At 40.5% G+C, this 20,173-nt stretch overlaps 1 pseudogene; it reads left to right on the top strand.

Moving 5' to 3' along the window:
• The first annotated feature begins 7,731 nt into the window (after window positions 1-7,731).
• On the top strand, window positions 7,732-10,697 carry LOC101315199 (annotated as a pseudogene).
• Window positions 10,698-20,173: the final 9,476 nt, after the last annotated feature.

Genomic DNA, 20,173 nt, shown 5'->3' with positions numbered 1-20,173 from the left:
TTAGTTTTCACTCACACAATGCATATAAGCACTAAGAGTTGTCTAAATATGGGAGACTCATCATACGAAAACACGTCGAAATGCAATACTCTAAACATTTTTTTGATTTTGTCGACACTCGTATAATCAAATGGTTATTATGCATGAACTCATACAAGAAGTGGTGTCCATTATATCATGATGGTTTGGCTCCCCATAGTGAAAGTAAATGTAGTTAGAGTTGACCGCATCGATCGACACTCATGTAATACCAAAATTTGATGACATTTCTACCACATTCATGCTTCAATATCGTAAACATGTCTATACGTACGGTTCGATTTTCAAAATTTCATTTCCTCAATGGTGTCTCTCTAGATAAACACATGTTTATATAATATGTACTACACATATTATGTCACACTATGTGCCACATAGGAAATAGGTTATACCTCATTAGTAGGTTGATTGTGATATAGATGTTTAATTAAGATTAAAATCATGAAAATTGGACCGTTAGATATAATTATGATAGTGAAGTATAACAGTGTAACAAAATTCACAAATTTTCAGAAACGTTTGGGTATCAATCAACTTGATCAACCATAAATTCAACAATATTAATTTTACGTCACACATCAGTATTAAAAATGAACCGTTGTGGCACTACAATAGGAAATTTATTAGGGTTTTTTTGGGTTTAGGATATTTTAAGGGTTAGAGGTTACGAAACATACAACGTAATATTGAAAACAATTGTGTGATATACCTTTGCACAACATTTCTTAGTTGATTGTTGTGGGATGAAGAACTTAAAGTAGTATTGCCAAATGTAAGAGAAAGGCTTCATCATGACACGAAAATACATTATACAACCAAAACTGAAAAGTCGTTGTGTAAGGATGTCAACCGTTGTTCCGTTGTTACATCAAAACCACCAAGGCTATCATTCATAAAAAATTTAAGTTTTCAGAGGATGTAGGAGCAATTTTAAAACTAGAAGTCTACAGCCTGACATGAGAGATACATCGTACAACAGATGTATAAAAAGTATTGTGTGTTAGTTTAAATTGTATACATTCACACAACATTTATTTGTTTCACAGTTGTGTAACAACACCCAGTTATATGTCAAACTAGAGTGGGGTTAGAAGCAAAATGGGTCTCATTTTTTTTCTTTATTCAAACAACAAAATATTGTCAAAAGTGTTGTACTAGTTTAAGGAAAAAAAACTAGAATGATCTCAGACTATCCACACAACGGATGAATGTTTCTGAACGTTATATGAAGCATTTTTGAAATTTGTACAACTCTGCTATTGTGTACCGTTGTATGAAAAGTGTTGTTTGTTGCACTTATTGGCGTAGTGAACGCACGTTCTGGTACCCCTGCTGAGTTCCAGTACAGGGAGTACGAGTGGCGTTGGCTTCTGACATCATAATTCAACAACCCTCATAAACAGGTATTTAAAAAAATTAATTAGTTAATTTGTCATTAAATACGTCCGCTTTTAAATATTTTACTAATAGTTTATGTTTTTCTTTGAAGGTCGTTTCCCGGGCAAAAGCTCAGAACCGGCAACACAACACAAGGAACCATCATGCCGGTTCTAGACCGTTCGCTGTCTTCATGAACGAGGCAGCCAAGGAACATCCAGAAGTCAACCAGTACGTCTATACGTACGAGAAGACATATCCTGACGCCCACGAGGATATTGCAAGTCATCTTACGTTTTTAAATTTTTAATTTTACTTATATATATGTCAAAATGTTAATTAATCATTTTTTTCCTATCCAATTAGGCGAAGGTGAGGGAGGCTAGTGACGAGGTGATGAGTGCTATATTGAGGGAGGCATGGCCGGACACGCAGGAGAAAGAGACGTCCGAAGCCATGTCCCGGATGGACACTTCGGATTCGAGAGTTGGGGCGAGGATCATGGGCACAGCCTTCCCACCGCGAGTAAACAATTTCTACTACCGGGGTCTAGGAAAGAAGGGCGAGGGGGTCCTGAAGACCACTCCAGGATTTCAACGAATGGCAGCCTCGACCAACAGCAGGACGACTCAGCTAGAGTCGGAAGTTCAGAGACTACGGGAACAGTAAGCTGCTCAGGCTGCCTATACTACCGCAGTATATGGCACCTAGCAGGCCCAGCAGCCAGCAACAGCAGATGTTCCAGTACTTGCAGGAGTTTACAGCTGCCCAACTTCAGGGACTTCCGGCTCCGCCCATGCCTACGCCTATACCGCTACCTCAGCCGCCGCAACCTCGTCCGCAGCAGCCCCCAGAATCGGATATTGATTTAGACGATCTAGAGTTTGTGTAGTTGATCAATTATATAGTTTTATGTGCTTATTGTTGGTTATATGGAATTGTTTTGGTGTATTTTGCAGCTTGCTTGGAATGGTAACTTAGAAATTTCGGGTTTTTTTTTTACTGGAATGGACTTATAGCCGACGAAACATCTAATATATTTGTCGGCTATAGTATTTTTAATTTTTTTATAAGGTTTAGCCGACGAATTATGACATGTTTCGTCAGCCAAACCCTTCTAAAGCCGACGAAACAGACTATATTTCGTCGGCTTTAGTTATTTTTTTATTTTTTATTACATACTATAGCCGACGAATATATTAAATGTTTCGTCGGCTAAAGTCTCAGACTACGGTCGACGAAATATTTAAGATATTCGTCGGCTAAATTTTGGGACAAAAGCCGACGATGTTTTTTTCGTCGGCTAAAGTCGCAGACTACGGTCGATGAAACATTCAAGATATTCGTCGGCTAAATTCTGGGACAAAAGCCGACGACGTCTTTTTCGTCGGCTAAATTCTGGGACGATAGCTGGCGACGTCTTCTAGTTTCGTCGGCTAAAGTCATCGTCGACGACTCTTTCCCGACGAAACCATAGCCGACGAAGGCTCGTCGGCTAAGATCTTAGCCGACGAATTAAGCTAACAGGCCGACGAAACTTTTTCATTGGCTAAAGTGCTTGTCCTGATAGTGGGTATAGGGTATATAATTAAAGCCAGCGCTTGACAGCCTCCACAGCGCTCCAAAAAACCTTAAAAAACCCACCACCGCCTCCTCGAGCCCTCACCGCACTCCACAGCCTCCACCGCCTCCTTGAGCCCTCCACAGCCTCCTCGAGCCATCTCCGTTCTACTCCAGCCCCTATCCCTCCTCTTCTTCACCGTCCTCACTATCTTCCTCATCTTCGTTTTCACTTCCACCCATCAAAAGGTAACTCTTTTCTTCCTCAGCCTTGATTCAAATTAATATTTTAAATAGGATGAGCGGTAATTTTAGATCGACGAAGGGTTTGAAGGACCAAAGGTCCGAATCGTCTGAGGGAACCTCTAGCAACCTCACACGTCGTTTCGGGGCCTCATGACAGCCAAACGTGCGACCCTTCTGGAGACGACGCAGAGGTAGCCGAGCGTTTCCCATTCCTCAACCGGTACGTCTATACGTATGAGAAGGCATATCCTGACGCCTAGGAGGATATTGTAAGTCATCTTACGTTTTTAAATTTTTAATTTTACTTATATATATGTCAAAATGTTAATTAATCATTTTTTTCCTATCCAATTAGGCGAAGGTGAGGGAGACTAGTGACGAGATGATGAGTGTTATAGTGAGGGAGGCATGGCCGGACACACAGAAGGAAGAGATGTTCGAAGTTATGTCCCGGATGGACACTTCGGATCCGAGGGTTGGGGCGAGAATCATGGGCACAGCCTTCCACCGCGAGGAAACTGACACGACCCACCTCGAATTTCATCCTGAAACCCGGAGTAAGTCGTGCGGGGACCACCTCCAAGGAAAATTTACTGAAAAGATTAAGAAAATCTCCCTTGCAGATGGACAACCCTAACTCGAAAATTTCATATTACACTCTTAAATCAACACTTCCGAACATCACATAATTATCCTTCAGAAATTCTACACATAATATACAATAATCCCAAAGTATTCAGAGCTACTAAACACAAGCGGAAGCAAGAAAACACGAGTAGGTTGAACAGGTAACCTACTGACGAAAACTGGCAGAAATACGGGTGACTATGCCTCGCCTCCTACTAGATCCAACCCGAACTCTGCAGACTGGGCAATTTAAAACGAAGGGCCCAAGGGAAAACATTTAATAACGTTAGAGTGAGTGGACAAAAATAAAATAATAAATAAAATATTTATGTTTTCCCAAATTAATTTCTAAGGAAAAATCGAATGCATGCCACAAGTGATAAAACTTTTATCTCATAAAATATCGAGCCTCTCAGACTCTATAATATACGTATGTATTTACACTCGTCCATACTCCCTATATAAATTCATGGGTCTATATAGGGCTACTACGCTCGCGTCCAACGCTCACGTCACGCCTTAATGCGGTGCTACACTACGCCATCAAGGTGGACAGACGGGTGTATAAATATGTGTCCATACCCCCGATATGAATTAAACACTCAAATAGGGCTACTACGCTTACGTCCAACGTTCACGTCACACCATAATGCGGCTATATGCTACGCCATTAAGGTGGACAGACACATATGGCTAGCTAGCATTTATATACATACTCTCTCATAAATACATATTTATATCCACCGAAAATCCCATTTTCGGTAACTCTCCAAGAGAAATAAAAATCGTCAAATTAAAATGACGTTAAAATATTCCGCAACATTAATTGTTCAACCATGAACTATAGCATGCATTTATTTAAAATAAACGTCCACTCACAAATTTGGCCTAAGCCTGATGTCGATCTGGGGCCTCGTCTGCTCGAGCCTCCTCACGTCCTGTTCCAAATATAATATTAATTTCCCAACCAATAATCCAATATTTAATCAAAATAGGCAAAATTACCCGAGAGCCATAAATACGCTCATCATTGCCTAACTTCGATATTCTTAAATCGGAACGATCCGAACTTAAATATCATACTCAACAGTCGTAAATACAACCTCTCCAAAATACGACTTAAATCCTACGGCCGGATTCTACATTAATTAACCGCCAAAAATACCAAACTTCGGAAATTCACAAACCTATCCAAATCTCATCCAAAAATTCCATAAATCACATAAATATACTCCTCTTAATATTCCACACTTAAAACCCTAAAAATCTTCTAACCAACGGCTGCCGCCGGCAGCGCCGCCGGAGGCCAATTCCGGCGACCTCCAAAACCTATGAAATTTTGACAGAGTAATGCTCTCATCATGCTCTACAACTTTCCTAACTAGCACAAACACCAATTCCAAGCCTAACTAGGGTAATCGACTAAAAACATCAAAAACGCCATAAAACTTCCACCTCAAATTTCTCCTTACCTAGCTCAAGAGGGAGTGAGTCCTTTTAGGGCAAGGCTGCTGGGTTGGAGGGCTACAAAACCGTACCAAGCTTGCCCGGATTGGTGGCCGGAGGAGGGAGTTCCGGCGACCGGAAGTTCGGGGCAGCCTAGCCTTTCGGGCGGCACCGCTCTCTCACGGCGGCGCTAGGGGGGCTGTCACCGGTCCTGGGAGATAGCTGGGTCGGAGACCGATCGATTGGGACCGGTGCGGCGGTCCCGGACGGCGGTGGTCTGGCGGTCGGAAAACCGGACAGCGGGAGGGGCTCGGGAGAGAGAGAACCGGGAGGAGAAAAGAGAGGAAAAAGAGAAAAGAAAAGATGGGCCTCTACACCCGGTCCAACAACCTTATATACCAAAACCCAATCTAAAATTTACACCCCAAAATAATACCCTAATAAAAATTACCTTTTACTAGCTAAAATTTACCATTTTTACTGTCGACATAATTTCCTCCCACGAATAATCCTCCGCACAATAATCGTCCCCGAAACCTCTTTAGGGACCAATTAAACTATTAACTCAATGATCAAGACGGTAAAATTCTTATTATAATCACGCTAGCAAATAAGGTAAAAATATAAGGGTCGGGATGTGACAGAAACAACTTCTACTGCCGGGGTCTAGGAAAGAAGGGCGAGGGGGTCCTGAAGACCACTCCAGGATTTCAACGAAAGGTAGCCTCGACCAGCAGCAGGACGACTCAGCTAGAGTCAGAAGTTCAGAGACTACGGGAACAACAAGCTGCTCAAGCTGCCGTTCATGCCGCCTAGACAGCCTATATTGCCGCGGTATATGCCACCCAGCAGGCCCAACAGCAGCAGATGTTCTAGTACTTGCAGCAGTTTACAACTGCCCAGCTTCAGGGACTTCCGGCTCTGCCCATGCCTACGCCTATACCGCTACCTCAATCGCCTCAACCTCCTCAGCAACAACCTCCTCCGCAGCAGCACCCAGAATCGGATATTGATTTAGACAATCTAGATTTTGTGTAGTTGATCAATTATATAGTTTTATGTGCTTGTTGTTGGTTATATGGAATTGTTTTGGTGTATTTTGCAGGTTTCTTGGAATGGTAATTTAGAAATTTCGGGTTTTTTTTTACTGGAATTTTTTTTATTGGAATGGACTTATAGCCGACGAAACATGTAAGATATTAGTCGGCTATAGTATTTTTAATTTTTTTTTATAAGGTTTAGCCGACGAATTATGGCATGTTTCGTCGGTTAAACCCTTCTAAAGCCGACGAAACAGACTATATTTCGTCGGCTATAGTTATTTTTTAATTTTTTATTACATAATTTAGCCGACGAATATCTTAAATGTTTCGTCGGCTAAAGTCTCAGACTATGGTCGACGAAACATTTAAGATATTCGTCGACTAAATTCTGGGACAATAGCCGACGACGTCTTCTAGTTTCGTCGGCTAAAGTCATCGCCGACGACTCTTTCCCGACGAAACCATAGCCGATGAAGACTAGTCGTCTAAGATCTTAGCCGACGAATTAAGCTAACAGGCCGACGAAACTTTTTCGTCGGCTAAAGTGCTTGTCCTGGTGTGTCTCTTGATCCGGACTCATCAACTATATATATACGAGGAGGAAGTAAATCTGCTGTTCAGATTCCCTATGCTAAATATGTGTTCCAACAATAAGAATCTGACTTGTGGAATCCACTAAACATTACTTAACAGAAACTTTCAACTCTGTTAATTTTTAATTTATTTATTTAAAAGAAAAAAAGAAGTGCGGCTTCCATTGAATCCATTCTACCATTCCTCTTCATTCCCCTCTACTTGTTCAGTTCATCTATAAATAAGAACTCACAAGAATTCTAAGCTCGAAACTGTCACAAGACCCATCATACAAAAATGCAGGCCAAACCCGGATCCGAATTGGAGACTGACCAAATGACCTATTCGAGTCCCGAGCTCCAGGAGTCACAAGAAAGTGGTTCAATCTTCTTTATATTTTCAGTTTATTTAAATATAATTATTTGTTTTGTGAATGGGAGTTGTTGATTGGGTCGTTAGTTCTGTGATTTGAGTTTCTTCAATCTTGGGTTTGGTGGGTGCATTGCGCGCTGTTTTGTTAGATATAGGATTGCTGGGTTTGTTGGGTTTGGCGCGATGCAAATAAATTAAGACCAGAAAGGGTTTAGGGTTTCTGGCTTAATTATATAGATCGACAGATGTTCTTTGATTGTTCTTAATTAGAAAATGGTATTTTAGATTCGGATTGGAAGAAGTAGAAGAGATAGTTTAGTGTACGTGCTGAGGAAACCCAATCCAAATAGGACACCATCACCAACCAACCGATACCTATATATAACCACGTCCTACCTCTCCAATCCAAATTTTCTCGCTCTGTTTCTCTCATACTCCAACTACCACAATGGTCTTCATCACAACCCCAAACCACAAAACCCTAACCCTAAATCTAAACCCAAACACCACCACCCTCCTCACCCTCAAGCACCGAATCCAGCAAACCCTACTCATTCCCATCTCCCACCAGCGCCTTCTCCTCTCCCAGAGCCTCTCATTATCCACCCAAAACGACGCTGTTCTCCTCTCCGACCTCGGCGTCGGACCCCTCTCCACCTTCACCCTCCACACCCCCTTCCTCGGCGGCACCCTGCCCCACCGCTACGCCTTCCTCACCACCAAGCCCCCGCCCAACTACGTCGCCGGCCTCGGCCGCGGGGCCACCGGTTTCACCACCCGCTCCGACATCGGCCCCGCCCGGTCCAACCCCCCCCGATCGGCGCTGTCCGGGAACAGCCGCAGGAAGCGGAGGATGACGATGGCTACGACGAGAATCAGGAATTCGACGAGTTTCTAGGAAACGACACAGGGCTGCTGGCGTCGGCGGACGGCGACGAGGACGACGACGAGGCTGACGCTATTTACGCGGCGATTGATCAGAGGATGGACTCGAGGAGGAAGGAAAGGAGAGAAGCGAGGGAGAAAGAGAAGGAGGAGAAATCCAATGAGGCTAATCCGAAGATCGCGGAGCAGTTTGCGGATTTGAAGAGGAAGCTGAGTTCCGTGTCCGACCAGGAATGGGAGAGCTTACCGGATATGGGGGATTATTCGTGGAAGAACAGGAAGAAGAGGAGATTCGAGAGCTTTGTTCCGGTGCCGGACACGCTTTTCGAGAGGGCCAGGCTGGAGAGGCAGACTGTTGCAACTGTCGACCCGATGAGTTCGGATTTGACTGCAGTGGGGAAGGGCAAGGGGACAATGATGAAGCTCAAGTTGGATAGGCTTTCGGATTCGGTTTCCGGGCTCACTAGTGTTGATCCCACGGGGTATCTTACTGAGCTTGTGAGTATGGGTATGAACAATGTGAGTGCTAGCTCGAATGTTTCGGATATAAAGAAGACTAGGCAGATGTACAGGAGTATAAGGGAGTCGAAGCCGGAGGACCCGTGTGGTTGGATTGCGGCTGCGAGGTTGGAGGAGAGGGTGGGGAAGTTGAAGGAGGCTAGGGGCATTATTAGGAAAGGGTGTGATATGTGTCCCAAGAATCAGGATGTGTGGTTAGAGGCGTGTAGGCTTGTTAGCCCCGAAGAAGCTAAGGCTGTTGTAGCTATGGGAGTGAAGCAGATACCGAATTCGGTGGATTTGTGGATGAGGGCTGCCGATTTGGAGCAGGATGATTTGATGAAGAAGAAGGTGTTGATGAAAGGGTTGGATCAAAGTAATAAGACGCTTCGTTGTGTTAGGCTGTGGAAGGCAGTGATGGCATTCTGTGATGAGGAGGAACAGAAAGTTATGCTTTATAGGGCTGTGGAAGTTTGTCCCTTGGAGGTTCAATTTTGGATTGCTCTTGCGAGGATGGAAACTAATTATGAGGTTGCCAAGAAGATTCTTAATAATGCTAGAACGCGTCTTCCGGAGGAGCGTGCCATTTGGGTTGAAGCAGCCAAGTTGGAAGAAGCTAGGGGGAATGTGTCTATGGTTGGGAAGATTATTGAAAGGGGTATAAAGCTTCTGCAGGAACAAAACCCGGTGAATTTCAGAGAAATATGGATGAAGGAAGCTACAATTGTTGAGCGTGCTGGGCATGTGGCGGTTTGCCAATCAATTATTCAGAATACAATTGGGGTTGGTGTGGAGGAAGAGGACAAGAAGAGGACTTGGCTTGTCGATGCAGAGGAGTGCGTGAAGAGTGGTTGCATCGAAACTGCAAGAGCAATTTATGCACACGCACTTACTGTTTTCTTAACCAAGAAGAGCATATGGCGCAATGCAGCAATGCTTGAAAAGAACCATGGGACCAAGGAATCTCTTGATGCTTTGCTTCGTAGAGCAGTGAAGTACCTACCAAAGGTTGATTTCTTTTGGCTTATGGCTGCTAAGGAGAACTGGCTTGCCGGGGACGTGAATGCTGCCAGAATGATCCTCGAAGAAGCTTCTAAGTCCCTTCCCAATTCCGAAGAAATTTTGCTTGCTGCATTTAAGCTAGAGTTTGAAAATCGTGAGCAAGAGAGAGCTAGAATGCTTCTTGACAAAATCCGAGAAAGAGTAGACAGTGGAAGAGTATGGATGAAATCAGCAATACTTCAGAGAGAATTAGGGAACTCTGATGAAGAGAAGAAGTTTATTGAGGAAGGGTTGAAGCGCTTTCCCTCATTCTTTAAATTGTGGTTGATGCTCGGACAGCTAGAGGAACGGCTCAATCAATTTATAAAAGCCAGGGCAGCGTATGAATTGGGTCTCAAGCACTGCTCCAGTTGTATACCACTCTGGCTTTCTCTTGCAAATCTTGGAGAGAAGATGAATGGTCTAAGTAAAGCTCGTGCAGTTCTCTCAACAGCCAGGAGGAAGAACCCTCGTAATCCTGAACTGTGGCTTGCTGCTGTTAAAGCTGAACTGAGGCATAGTAATAAGAGGGAAGCTGACACTTTGATTGCAAGGGCTTTGAAGGAGCTGGAGTGTCCCAACAGTGGTATCTTGTGGGCAGCATCAATTGGGATGGTACCATGCCCTCAAAGAAAGACCAAAAGTCGAGATGCCTACTTCTGTTGTGGTCAGGAAGATCCCCATGTTAATGCTGCTGTGGCCCAGGTATTTTGGGATGACAGAAAGCTAGACAGAGCTAGGACTAGGTTTAACCTAGCAGTAAAACATGCACCGGAAAATGGAGATTTCTGGACTTTGTATTACAAGTTTGAACTTCAGAACGGAACTGAGGAGACACGGAAGGACGTAGTGGAAAGGTGTGTTGCTGCTCAACCAAAGTATGGTGAAAAATGGCAAACTATTTCAAAGGCTGTGGAGAACTGGCACCAACCAACTGAAGCTATCTTGAAGAAAGCTGTGAGTGAAGATGCCGCCACAAATCAACTGTAGTTCCTACCGGGTTGGCTGTTTTTTAGGTAATGACTGACAAACTGCAGGTTGGTACATGCATGTTCTGCATTTTTTGTTGTTTAGTTGGTATTGTGGCTAAGTTATTTCATTTCGAAATCTTCATCTTCATTTTAGTCAGTTACTATTACTGTGCTTGAATTAGTATCATGGAAATATGGATGCTTAAAAATTATTCCTGTCTTTTTGTTTTGGCAGAGTTCCCAAAATACTGGATACAGTGTCAAACTTATGCTGTTGCCTTGGGAAGTATCTATTTTACATCTTCATCTTCATTCAGTTACTATATATATATATTATCGTGCTTGAAATATCTTTATCTTTTTATCTTGGCAGAATTCCCAAATTGCAGGATATAACATCAAACACATGCTCTTGCCTTGGCATGGGAAGTTGGATCAAGTTATTACCTAGTACCTAGGTACATAATGCCCCACATACTGCACAAATGAGCTCCAGTTCTAATTGATTGGTTTGCTCTGTTCTTTGAGTTTGTTGTTATAGCTTATCTGAAGATTTTTTTTTCTGCTTCAAATTTTAGGGAACACTGTCGGTCCTCAGACGAAGGCCCTAGGCAAACAACCAAAGTATGCCCCTTAAAGTTCAGACATTTGAATTTTATTAGTAAGCACCACCAACATCATGACTAGAACATTAAATTGTCTCAGTAATGGTTAGTTTAGCAAAATTTATACAACCTGACAGACCTACCTAGAGTATGCATCCCAAGTATAATACATAGCTTCAGGCCGCTGAACTTCTTTAGAATCACCGGAGTTCGCCAGGTTTTGCTTGCTGTTTCTGTACATTTTGGATTTAAATCGAAATAACTAATTTGAATCAGGCATAGGCTTATCGATTTTGCATTGAAGTTTCTCAATACTGTTCATAGTTACTAATATCTGTGTGTGGCTGCTGAAGTCAGGTTTGTGATTGGTGAACATAAGTTGAAAGGTGAGAAGGATAGGTAAACGAAACGTCCAACAGCTTACTGTTTGAATATTTGCTTTAGCTGTTGAAATGTTATTACAAACTAGGTGCCTTTGCATTACTCCTCACTGTCAGGCGAAGTTTTGAGAAATTGCTTTTAAAGAGCTAAAAAGAGGTTTGTGAAATCTCTGTTGTTTTCCTGGTTGTTTAGTTTGATTGAATAGTACTTTTTGATATCTGTTTAGGATATGTAAATTGCAATCACTTGAAATCAAAGGGGCATGATCAATTGCAGTCACATGGAAATGCAAACTAATTCGTGGGTGTGAAGTTGATAAGGAGTAGAGGTACATACATAGTATGTCCTCCAAACAGGTTACTAAACAAGTAGAGGTTAGGAGATGATATTTGGAACTGAGGGATGGACACTACTATTTCCACATTCCAATTGCATAGTAATGCAATTTTAAAAAAATAAAAAAAATAAAAAACAATAATGCATATTCATGGAGGGAAAAATAAGGCTTGTCTACTCCTTGCATCATGGTATATCATTAAAACAAATGCATATTATTTGGTTGTGCTGTAATCTATCCTTTTATGATTATGAATGTGATGCTGCAATATCTATCTTTTTATTCTAGTTAGTTCGGGAGGAAGCTGTCCTACAGGAAGACCTTATTATACTTCTTTTTATCAGATTGACTTTCTTAATTTAAAAGGTAACAGGATTGACAAACAACTCCTATCATGCTGATTCACATGAAGTGCGCCATTGCGTTCGTAAGTATAAGCTTCTTGGTAAATATGTTCTTCAAGTTGGTATGTGTCAAGGGTCAGGATAAGGTATATAGTTAGTGATTGTTAAAGAGCCACATAGAGTTATGAAATGAAGTTTAAGTTGGAATATATCGTATATTGCCTAGATGTGTATGCCACATATATGTGTTTGATATCTGCAAAAGTTTGGCTTTATTTTCTTTATTTTCAAAATGGACTTACAGAATTAAGCATATCTTGATCAATCTTTTACTCTGCGGCTTTAGCTTTGCCTGTTATCTTTGATATCCAAAATTCACGCAATACTTTGTTTCCATTATTTTTCTAGAGTATCTGCCACACTATTTTTTCCTTATAACTTATGCCCTCTGAAAATGAAGAGCTTGCTAGAGAAGGATCTTGTCTCTGGTGGAACTGAGTCACTGACAAACATTTAGTGTTAGTGATTTGAGAAACATAGTAAAAGGAGGTTCTTCTTTCCTATAATAAGCTTTATGATGGCTTTGTTGTACTTATACAGTTGGCTTTCTGTACTTCATCGATTGCATCATAATATACTAAACAGACTGATGAAGACGCTGAAGACACTGAATTGATTCGATCAACTTTGACGGCTTCATTTCATTTCTTGAGCTAAATCTTGTCACTAGGTAATTTACTCATAGTTGGCTTTCTTTTTGTAATTGTAATGATTTTAGATGCATGTTTAATTTCTAGAGTAGAACTTTATGTCCTTACTGTTCAATTACAGATTGCTTAGAATAATTTACTGTTTCCATATATATGCTTATGGTGGTGGGAAGTGTGGTAAGAACACAATACAAAATTGGATATAGAATGTCATTATGTAAAGTACGTTTGACCTGTTGTATGCTCCATTCTCAATGAATGTGTAGTCAGATATTGTTCATTTTTGGTTTTAATTCATATACCTCAGCATATATACGGGTCTTCTGCTAATTCCTCGGTCTAGGTTTGCTGGTAGCACTATATATGAACGAAACCAGTAGATGGTAGAGTTCTGTGTCATGGTGACATTTTTTCTTCTTGAACTTTTTGTCATTAGGCTTGTCACTCCAGAAACTCCTTTATGTGATTTGAGATGCAGTTCGTGGATTCCATGTGATCGAAGTAGCACCATTTCAGATTTTCAGTTGAAGTGGATTTGTGTACATTTTTAGGACTTCAATCTATGGCATTGCATACTTAAAGTTGCTCAATATAGTGGATAGTTTTATGAATCGACATCTACTTTACTTTTGGTTGCTCAAGTGAATATATATAGCTGTGAAATATAAAGGAAAGGTAAGAGAATAGCTCATTAAATTGGAGAAAATATCGATCCAGGAAAAATAGAAGTAAAATTTACGACGTGCATTACCTCAGTCCCTTTACCTCTGGTGATGTTGTTTACAGATTGTATGCATAGGTGGGAATGTGCAGTAGTTTTGCTGGGCTAGCTTATAAACCCATTTTTCTTTGTGACTCGATGTTCTGATCTTTCATGTAGTAATTTAAAGATTAGCTGGATATGAAAGATCAGAGACCAAGTGTCCAGCTGAGTGCTTATTAGAAGGGTGTACGTATGTTAAGACTTTTGGAAGGGTTTTCACTCAATAAAGAGTTGATATTATGTAAATCTATAAATTGAATATTTCTCGTCCATTCATTCTCGTGCGAGAGCTTTCTTTCAATTTGTGTGAACGATGAACGAAGAACATCCTCATTCCTCACAAGGGGGCGGGGGCATCGTTGTCTTCTCCATGACGAACGTGGCTCTGCATACGAAGCTCCTCATCTTCGAGTTCTTCCTTCACTTTGAGAAACATTTAGGTCCTCCCATGTCCAAATTCCGTGTTAAGTTAGCAACAGCTCGATGGTCATATGCAACATATATGTAAGCCCCTAGTTTTCATATAAGGCCTTGATCAAGTCGAAGAGTGTGTTCCTGTACAACCTTGACGAAATCCACGTTAAATGTGTTGAGAGTTTCAGGGTGGACACTGGACACTGCAACGTTGCCCTCAGCCCTCTTCATCCATGTTGAGGACATTTCACAACCTTGCCTAAATCAGACCACTCACATGCGGGACAGTGATCTCATTGCTTTGTTCGTCGACGTTCATCATGTTCTTGATGGTCTCTGATACTCTTTAACCTCGAAGGTCGACTTTGCATCACTGCTGATCTACAGAACTACACCCTCTTCTTCTCCGTAGGTTTTGGGAGGTTTCCGGATTCCGACATCAGAGCATTCATTAACCTAAAATGTCACATGTTTGTCAAGGGAGTAGCAGACTACCCTAACCTTAAGAACGGCCGGGTTACCACCAATACAATCGCTTGAGACAGAACTGAACTATACAAAGTACGTAGGAGTGAAAGGTTTCTTTTGTACAAAGTTTACTGTCAAACGTTTACAATTGAGTTTATAAAAAAAGTAACAACATTTTTATATGCACCAGACCATGACCACGTACCTATTGTCAAATGGAGGACTCGGTCTAACCACATCAAACCCCAAACCCAACCACCCTAACCATTTTCCTCTCCTTTATTTCTCTCTCTTCTACCCTTTGGCTCTCGGTCTAACCACACCAAACCCCAAACCCAACCCCCCTAAGCCCTAACCATTTTCCTCTCCTCTACTCCAAGAACTTGCAATGGTACTATAACACATAGATTAGCTGCTTATAGGTTTTGATGAAGTTTTTGATGCAAATTTTCATCTGATAAAAAAATAAATTAATAAAAAGAAAATCAACAAACTTTTTATTCTGCCCGCAGTTCATGTAATAGATAGCACACAATAATTTATTTTATTTTTCTCAAAGAAAATAAAAATATCTAATATAAGATGAAGTTTATTTCATGACTTTTACTATGATGCAAAGCTTTACAATATAGTGAATAATTAGATTACAACTGATCACCAAATTAAGAACACCCTAACCGTCGTTGCTGACCACCATGTTGGAGATCCGATTGATCCACGGACCACGGCTCGCTCCTGAAGATTTCGAGTCCATGAATAAGGACCTCGTCACCAACGCCAACTTCGACTGCTACGCAACCGGTTTCTCCTCCAGGGTTAGCAAACATCTTCTTTACAATGAGCCGGAGGCCGCCATCAGTAGCAGTCTCGGAAGACAAAAAAGCCTTGACTCGAATGTTGTCGTAATGGACGTCGTAGTTGATGTTGGTTTCGGGCAGTGATGCATGTTGAGGTCCAAGTCGTAACGGAGAGTGTGGCCGTCGGCTGTACCGTGAAGTTGAACTTGTCGAGGGATCCGATGGATATGCTGATCGCGAGTAATCTAGCTAGGGTTCTCAGTTTTGATATTGTAAGTGAGTGGTCAAAGGTGATTCTTATAAGAAAGAAGTCAAATTTTAGAGCTTACTATAGAATCATACAATAATTCTGCGCTTCTAAAACAGATATCCATTAATTAAGTAAATTAAGAATATATTTCAAAAATATTGATATAATTATCACGGACATACTAGTGAATAATTAGATTACAACTGATCGACCAGCGGTAAACAGTTAATTAGCCTCTATTCTCATGTCTTTGCTTGCTATTTCTACCTTAAGGCTGTGTTCATGTTCTTTACAATGAGTTGTCGTTTAATCTTCTGTCAATGCAAGGTTGTTTTGTAGAATTGTAGTAGTCTCAATTCGTGTGTTATGAGATAGCTGTGTGTTGAACTGTTGATTCTCAAAAAAAGAAAAAAGAAAAAAAAAGAGATAGCTGTTTGTTGTACGTACCGTGCAATAAGGACTAAAATTGGAACTAAACAAACCAGACTAGCACAAAGTCACAGATAATCAAGCCACGATGCATTCAACAAAAAAAAAAAAAAAAAATTAATGAATCAAACATCAAAGCAAAACTAGCACCACACTACCAGAAGAAAGGCTTTAGCCGACGAAAATAAAAAAAACAGGCCGACTTTTTTTTCGTCGGCTAAAGTTTTTTTATTTTCCTTCGTCGGCTATAGTCAACTTTAGCCGACGAAATTAAATTTTCGTCGGATAAAGAATTTTTTTTCATCGGCTATAGTCTGTGGACTTTAGCCGACGACATTAAACATTCTTTAGCCGACGAAATTAAATTTTGTCGGCTAAAGTTTTTTATATTTGCAGATCTGGACAGTAGCTCATCTGGGAAAAAAAAACGGGAGAAGGAAAAACGGGAGAAAAAGTTTGGGTGTTGTCGAAATCTGTCCATAATTAGTTTGTGGAGCTATATATAGGTACGTACGTATGTACATATATATATGTTGATTTTGAGTTTTATTTGAGTTGATCGATTTTGAGTGTGATTGAATTGATAGATTTTGAGTACGTTGGATGTATATATATATGTGTTGATCGATTTGGTTGATGATTTGATAATATATATGAAGTTGTTGTTAATAAGTAGTAGATATATATATATATATGTTAATTAATTTATAATATTGTGTTGATGGTATGAAGTTGTTGATGATATGAGTTAATGATGATTTTGTGATGATGTTGATATATAATATTGTTATGAGTTGATCGATTTTAAGTACGTTGGATGTATATATATATATATTTGTTGATCGATTTGGTTGATGATTTGATAATATATATGATATTGTGTTAATAATTAGTAGTAGATATATATATATATATATGTTAATTAATTTATAATATTGTGTTGATGGTATGAAGTTGTTGATGATGTATTTTGTGATGATGTTGATATATATAATATTGTTATATATGTAGTTATTAAGTATATATATATATATATGTGTTAATTAATTTGTTATCAATTTGTTAATTAATGAATATATATATACTAAATGAATTGAGTATTTTATATATGGCATGAAATTTAATTAATAATTAGCTAGCGTTACATATATATATATATATTGTTATATTTTCAGGATATATATGGATAAGAGTTGGATTTCGCTTCTAAAATGGGACAAAAAATATGGTAAAGGAGTTATGAGTTTTCTAGAATATGCGCTAGCTAATGCTAACGGGAATACAATTTTCTATTGCCCGTGCACAAAATATCAGTGTCGCAGCGATATGCATCGATTTGGGATTGACAAAATATAGCAGCACTTGAAGAGTAACGGGTTTTGGGAGAAGTACACATGTTGGTTATATCACGGTGAAACTTCATCAGGGGGTCCGCATGATCATGGGCAATTTTCTGAGACTGGCAGTACATCCAACGATCCAACAACGGCCTTCATCAACGACATATTTCCTTATGAGAGCGGTGTATACGCTCAAAGACAATATATGCCTGACCCGGTGCAGCCTTTCCCTAAAGCTGTCAACACTGCTGGTATTGACAAGTACAACAAACAGCTTGCTTTCCAACAGACCCCTGTGTACCCCGGTTGTCAGAAGATCGTTCTTAAAAGTGTGATGGACGTAATCAAGATTAAAGTTGTCAGGACCTACCCCGGATTTCCTCTTATAAACCCTGCGGGACCCACCTCAAGGGAAATTCTACCAAAATTTTGGCATAACCTCCCTTAAAAATGAGTAACCCTACCTGAAAGAAAAATCATCAAAGCCCATACACTTCTAAAACAATTTAATCCACATCTTCTGGAGCCATCCGCTCCCCCAATAAACATCCACCACCTCAACTCACATAAAAAAAATTAAAATACTTTCATGAATTTAATCTCTCATACAAACATACCAAATATGTCTTTTTCATCACTCCTAAGAGGAGCCATAAGCTCTTAGCACACAACCACAATAAAAACAATTTTAATATCACTTAAAACATCCCATGGTAATTCAGAGCATCTACTAGGAAAGAAGGAAATACATAGGTAAGTTAACTAGTAACCTATGAGAGAAAACTGGATGAGGTGGGAAATATGACTCGCCTCCTACCCTCGCCGAACAGAACTCTGCAAACTGGGCATTTAAAACGAAAGGCCCAGGGGAAAGCATTTAAAACGTTAGAGTGAGTGGACAAAATAAATAATAAAAATACGGACTTAATGATAGAGCATTGAAATCAATTTAACGTTTTTCCCGTATTTTCCATTGAGAAAATATTTACGCATGCCATTCTTGGAAATCATTCCGAAAATAATTATAGACAAAACTAATGAACCAATCCCATTGGTTCCCAATAAATCAATAAGAATAGGGAAGAGGTTTCACCATAACAATGAGCCTCCCAGGCTATAATAGCATCCCACGTTAAGCGCTCTACTCACATATGATGAGGACCGCTTATAAAGTTATAATAGCGTCCCACGCTAAGCGCTCAACTCTTATATGATGAGGACCGCTAAATAATGGCTACCTAACAATAAATATATATATATATACCGATTGGTTGCCTCCCAGGCTATAATAGCGTCCCAGACTATAATAGCGTCCCACGCTAAGCGCTCTACTCACATATGATGAGAACCGCTAATAAGACTATAATAGCGACTCACATATGATGAAGACCGCTAATAAGGTTAGCTAGCAATAATCTATATATCAACCCTTTTATGGTGAAGTACAATATTAAAATATAAAGATCCACACTTCCCGAAATAAATTATAATAAACTCATAGCGCACAGTACAGTTCCCAACTGTACATGGAAATAATATAAAACACTTGACACGTCCCACGTGTCAACTAAAATTAGCAAGAGAGTTCAGGAAAAATAAGTGGAACTCGATAATCCAACAAAATATTATATCTCCAAAAGCCTTTGAAATTAAATAACTTTAGCGCATGCATGATATTAAAATCAAAGGTCCACTCACAATGCTCAGCTATGCTTGCTGACGGCCCGAGGCTTCCTCCAAATGATCCTCCTCACGTCCTGAACAATAAATAATCATTAAGCCTCCAAACCAGGACAAAACTTTAATAAAATTTCCAAAATAAAAAGGAAGCCTATAATTTCATTTCTCTTGCCCAACTTCTCCACTTTTTACCTAATAAGGCTCACATTAATCCGCACTTACCAAAAGCCATAATTTAACCTTTTTAGACTTTAAAACCTGCTAAACCAACTGCCGGATTTCCATTCGAATAACCACCTAAATCCTTTATCATTGATAAATCCCAAACCTTATCAAATCTCCTCCAAAAATTCCCAACTATACTTCATTAAACTCCTCTCATTAAAACAAAACCCAAAATCATGAAAAACTGCCCCTAAGGGGCGGCGGCGCCGGCTGCCCCGCCGGCGGCGCCGGCCGGCAGCCGGATTCCGGCTAGGGCCAATGCTTCTCAAATTTTCACAGAATATTCCTCTCATCATGCTCAACAACATTCATAACTAGCACTTAGTCCATTTCTAAGGCTAACTAGGGCAAACGAATCAAAACTTCCATAAATCCCTAAAAACTTCAATTATACATTTCTCCATAACAACAACGAAATAGACTAATTCATTTTGAGGGAATACTCACCTTGATGAGGGCTACAAGATGAGCTAAAGATTCCGACCTATGGTGGCCGGAGGTGGGATTTCTGGCAAAAAGCTTCCTGACGTCTCCGGCGAGTTTTCTCCTCTTCCGGTGGGTTAACAGCTAGGGGGCTAGGCCGGGGAGAGAGAGGAGGTGATGGGGGGTCAGAACTGGGGTGGGCTGGCAGCTGGTGGCTGGCCGGACGGCGGCAGCTGGCGTTGGAGACTTCCGGTGGGATGGGGGCTCGGGAGAGAAAGGAGGAAAAAGAGAGAGAGAGTGAGTGAGGGAGTGAGGGGGTGAGTGGGGGG

The sequence above is a fragment of the Fragaria vesca genome, unplaced genomic scaffold (assembly GCF_000184155.1).
Source record: "Fragaria vesca subsp. vesca unplaced genomic scaffold, FraVesHawaii_1.0 scf0513045, whole genome shotgun sequence".
NCBI lineage: Eukaryota > Viridiplantae > Streptophyta > Magnoliopsida > Rosales > Rosaceae > Fragaria > Fragaria vesca.
The sequence above is the reverse complement of the archived record's forward strand: the minus strand, read 5'-3'. Positions and strand labels throughout refer to the sequence as shown.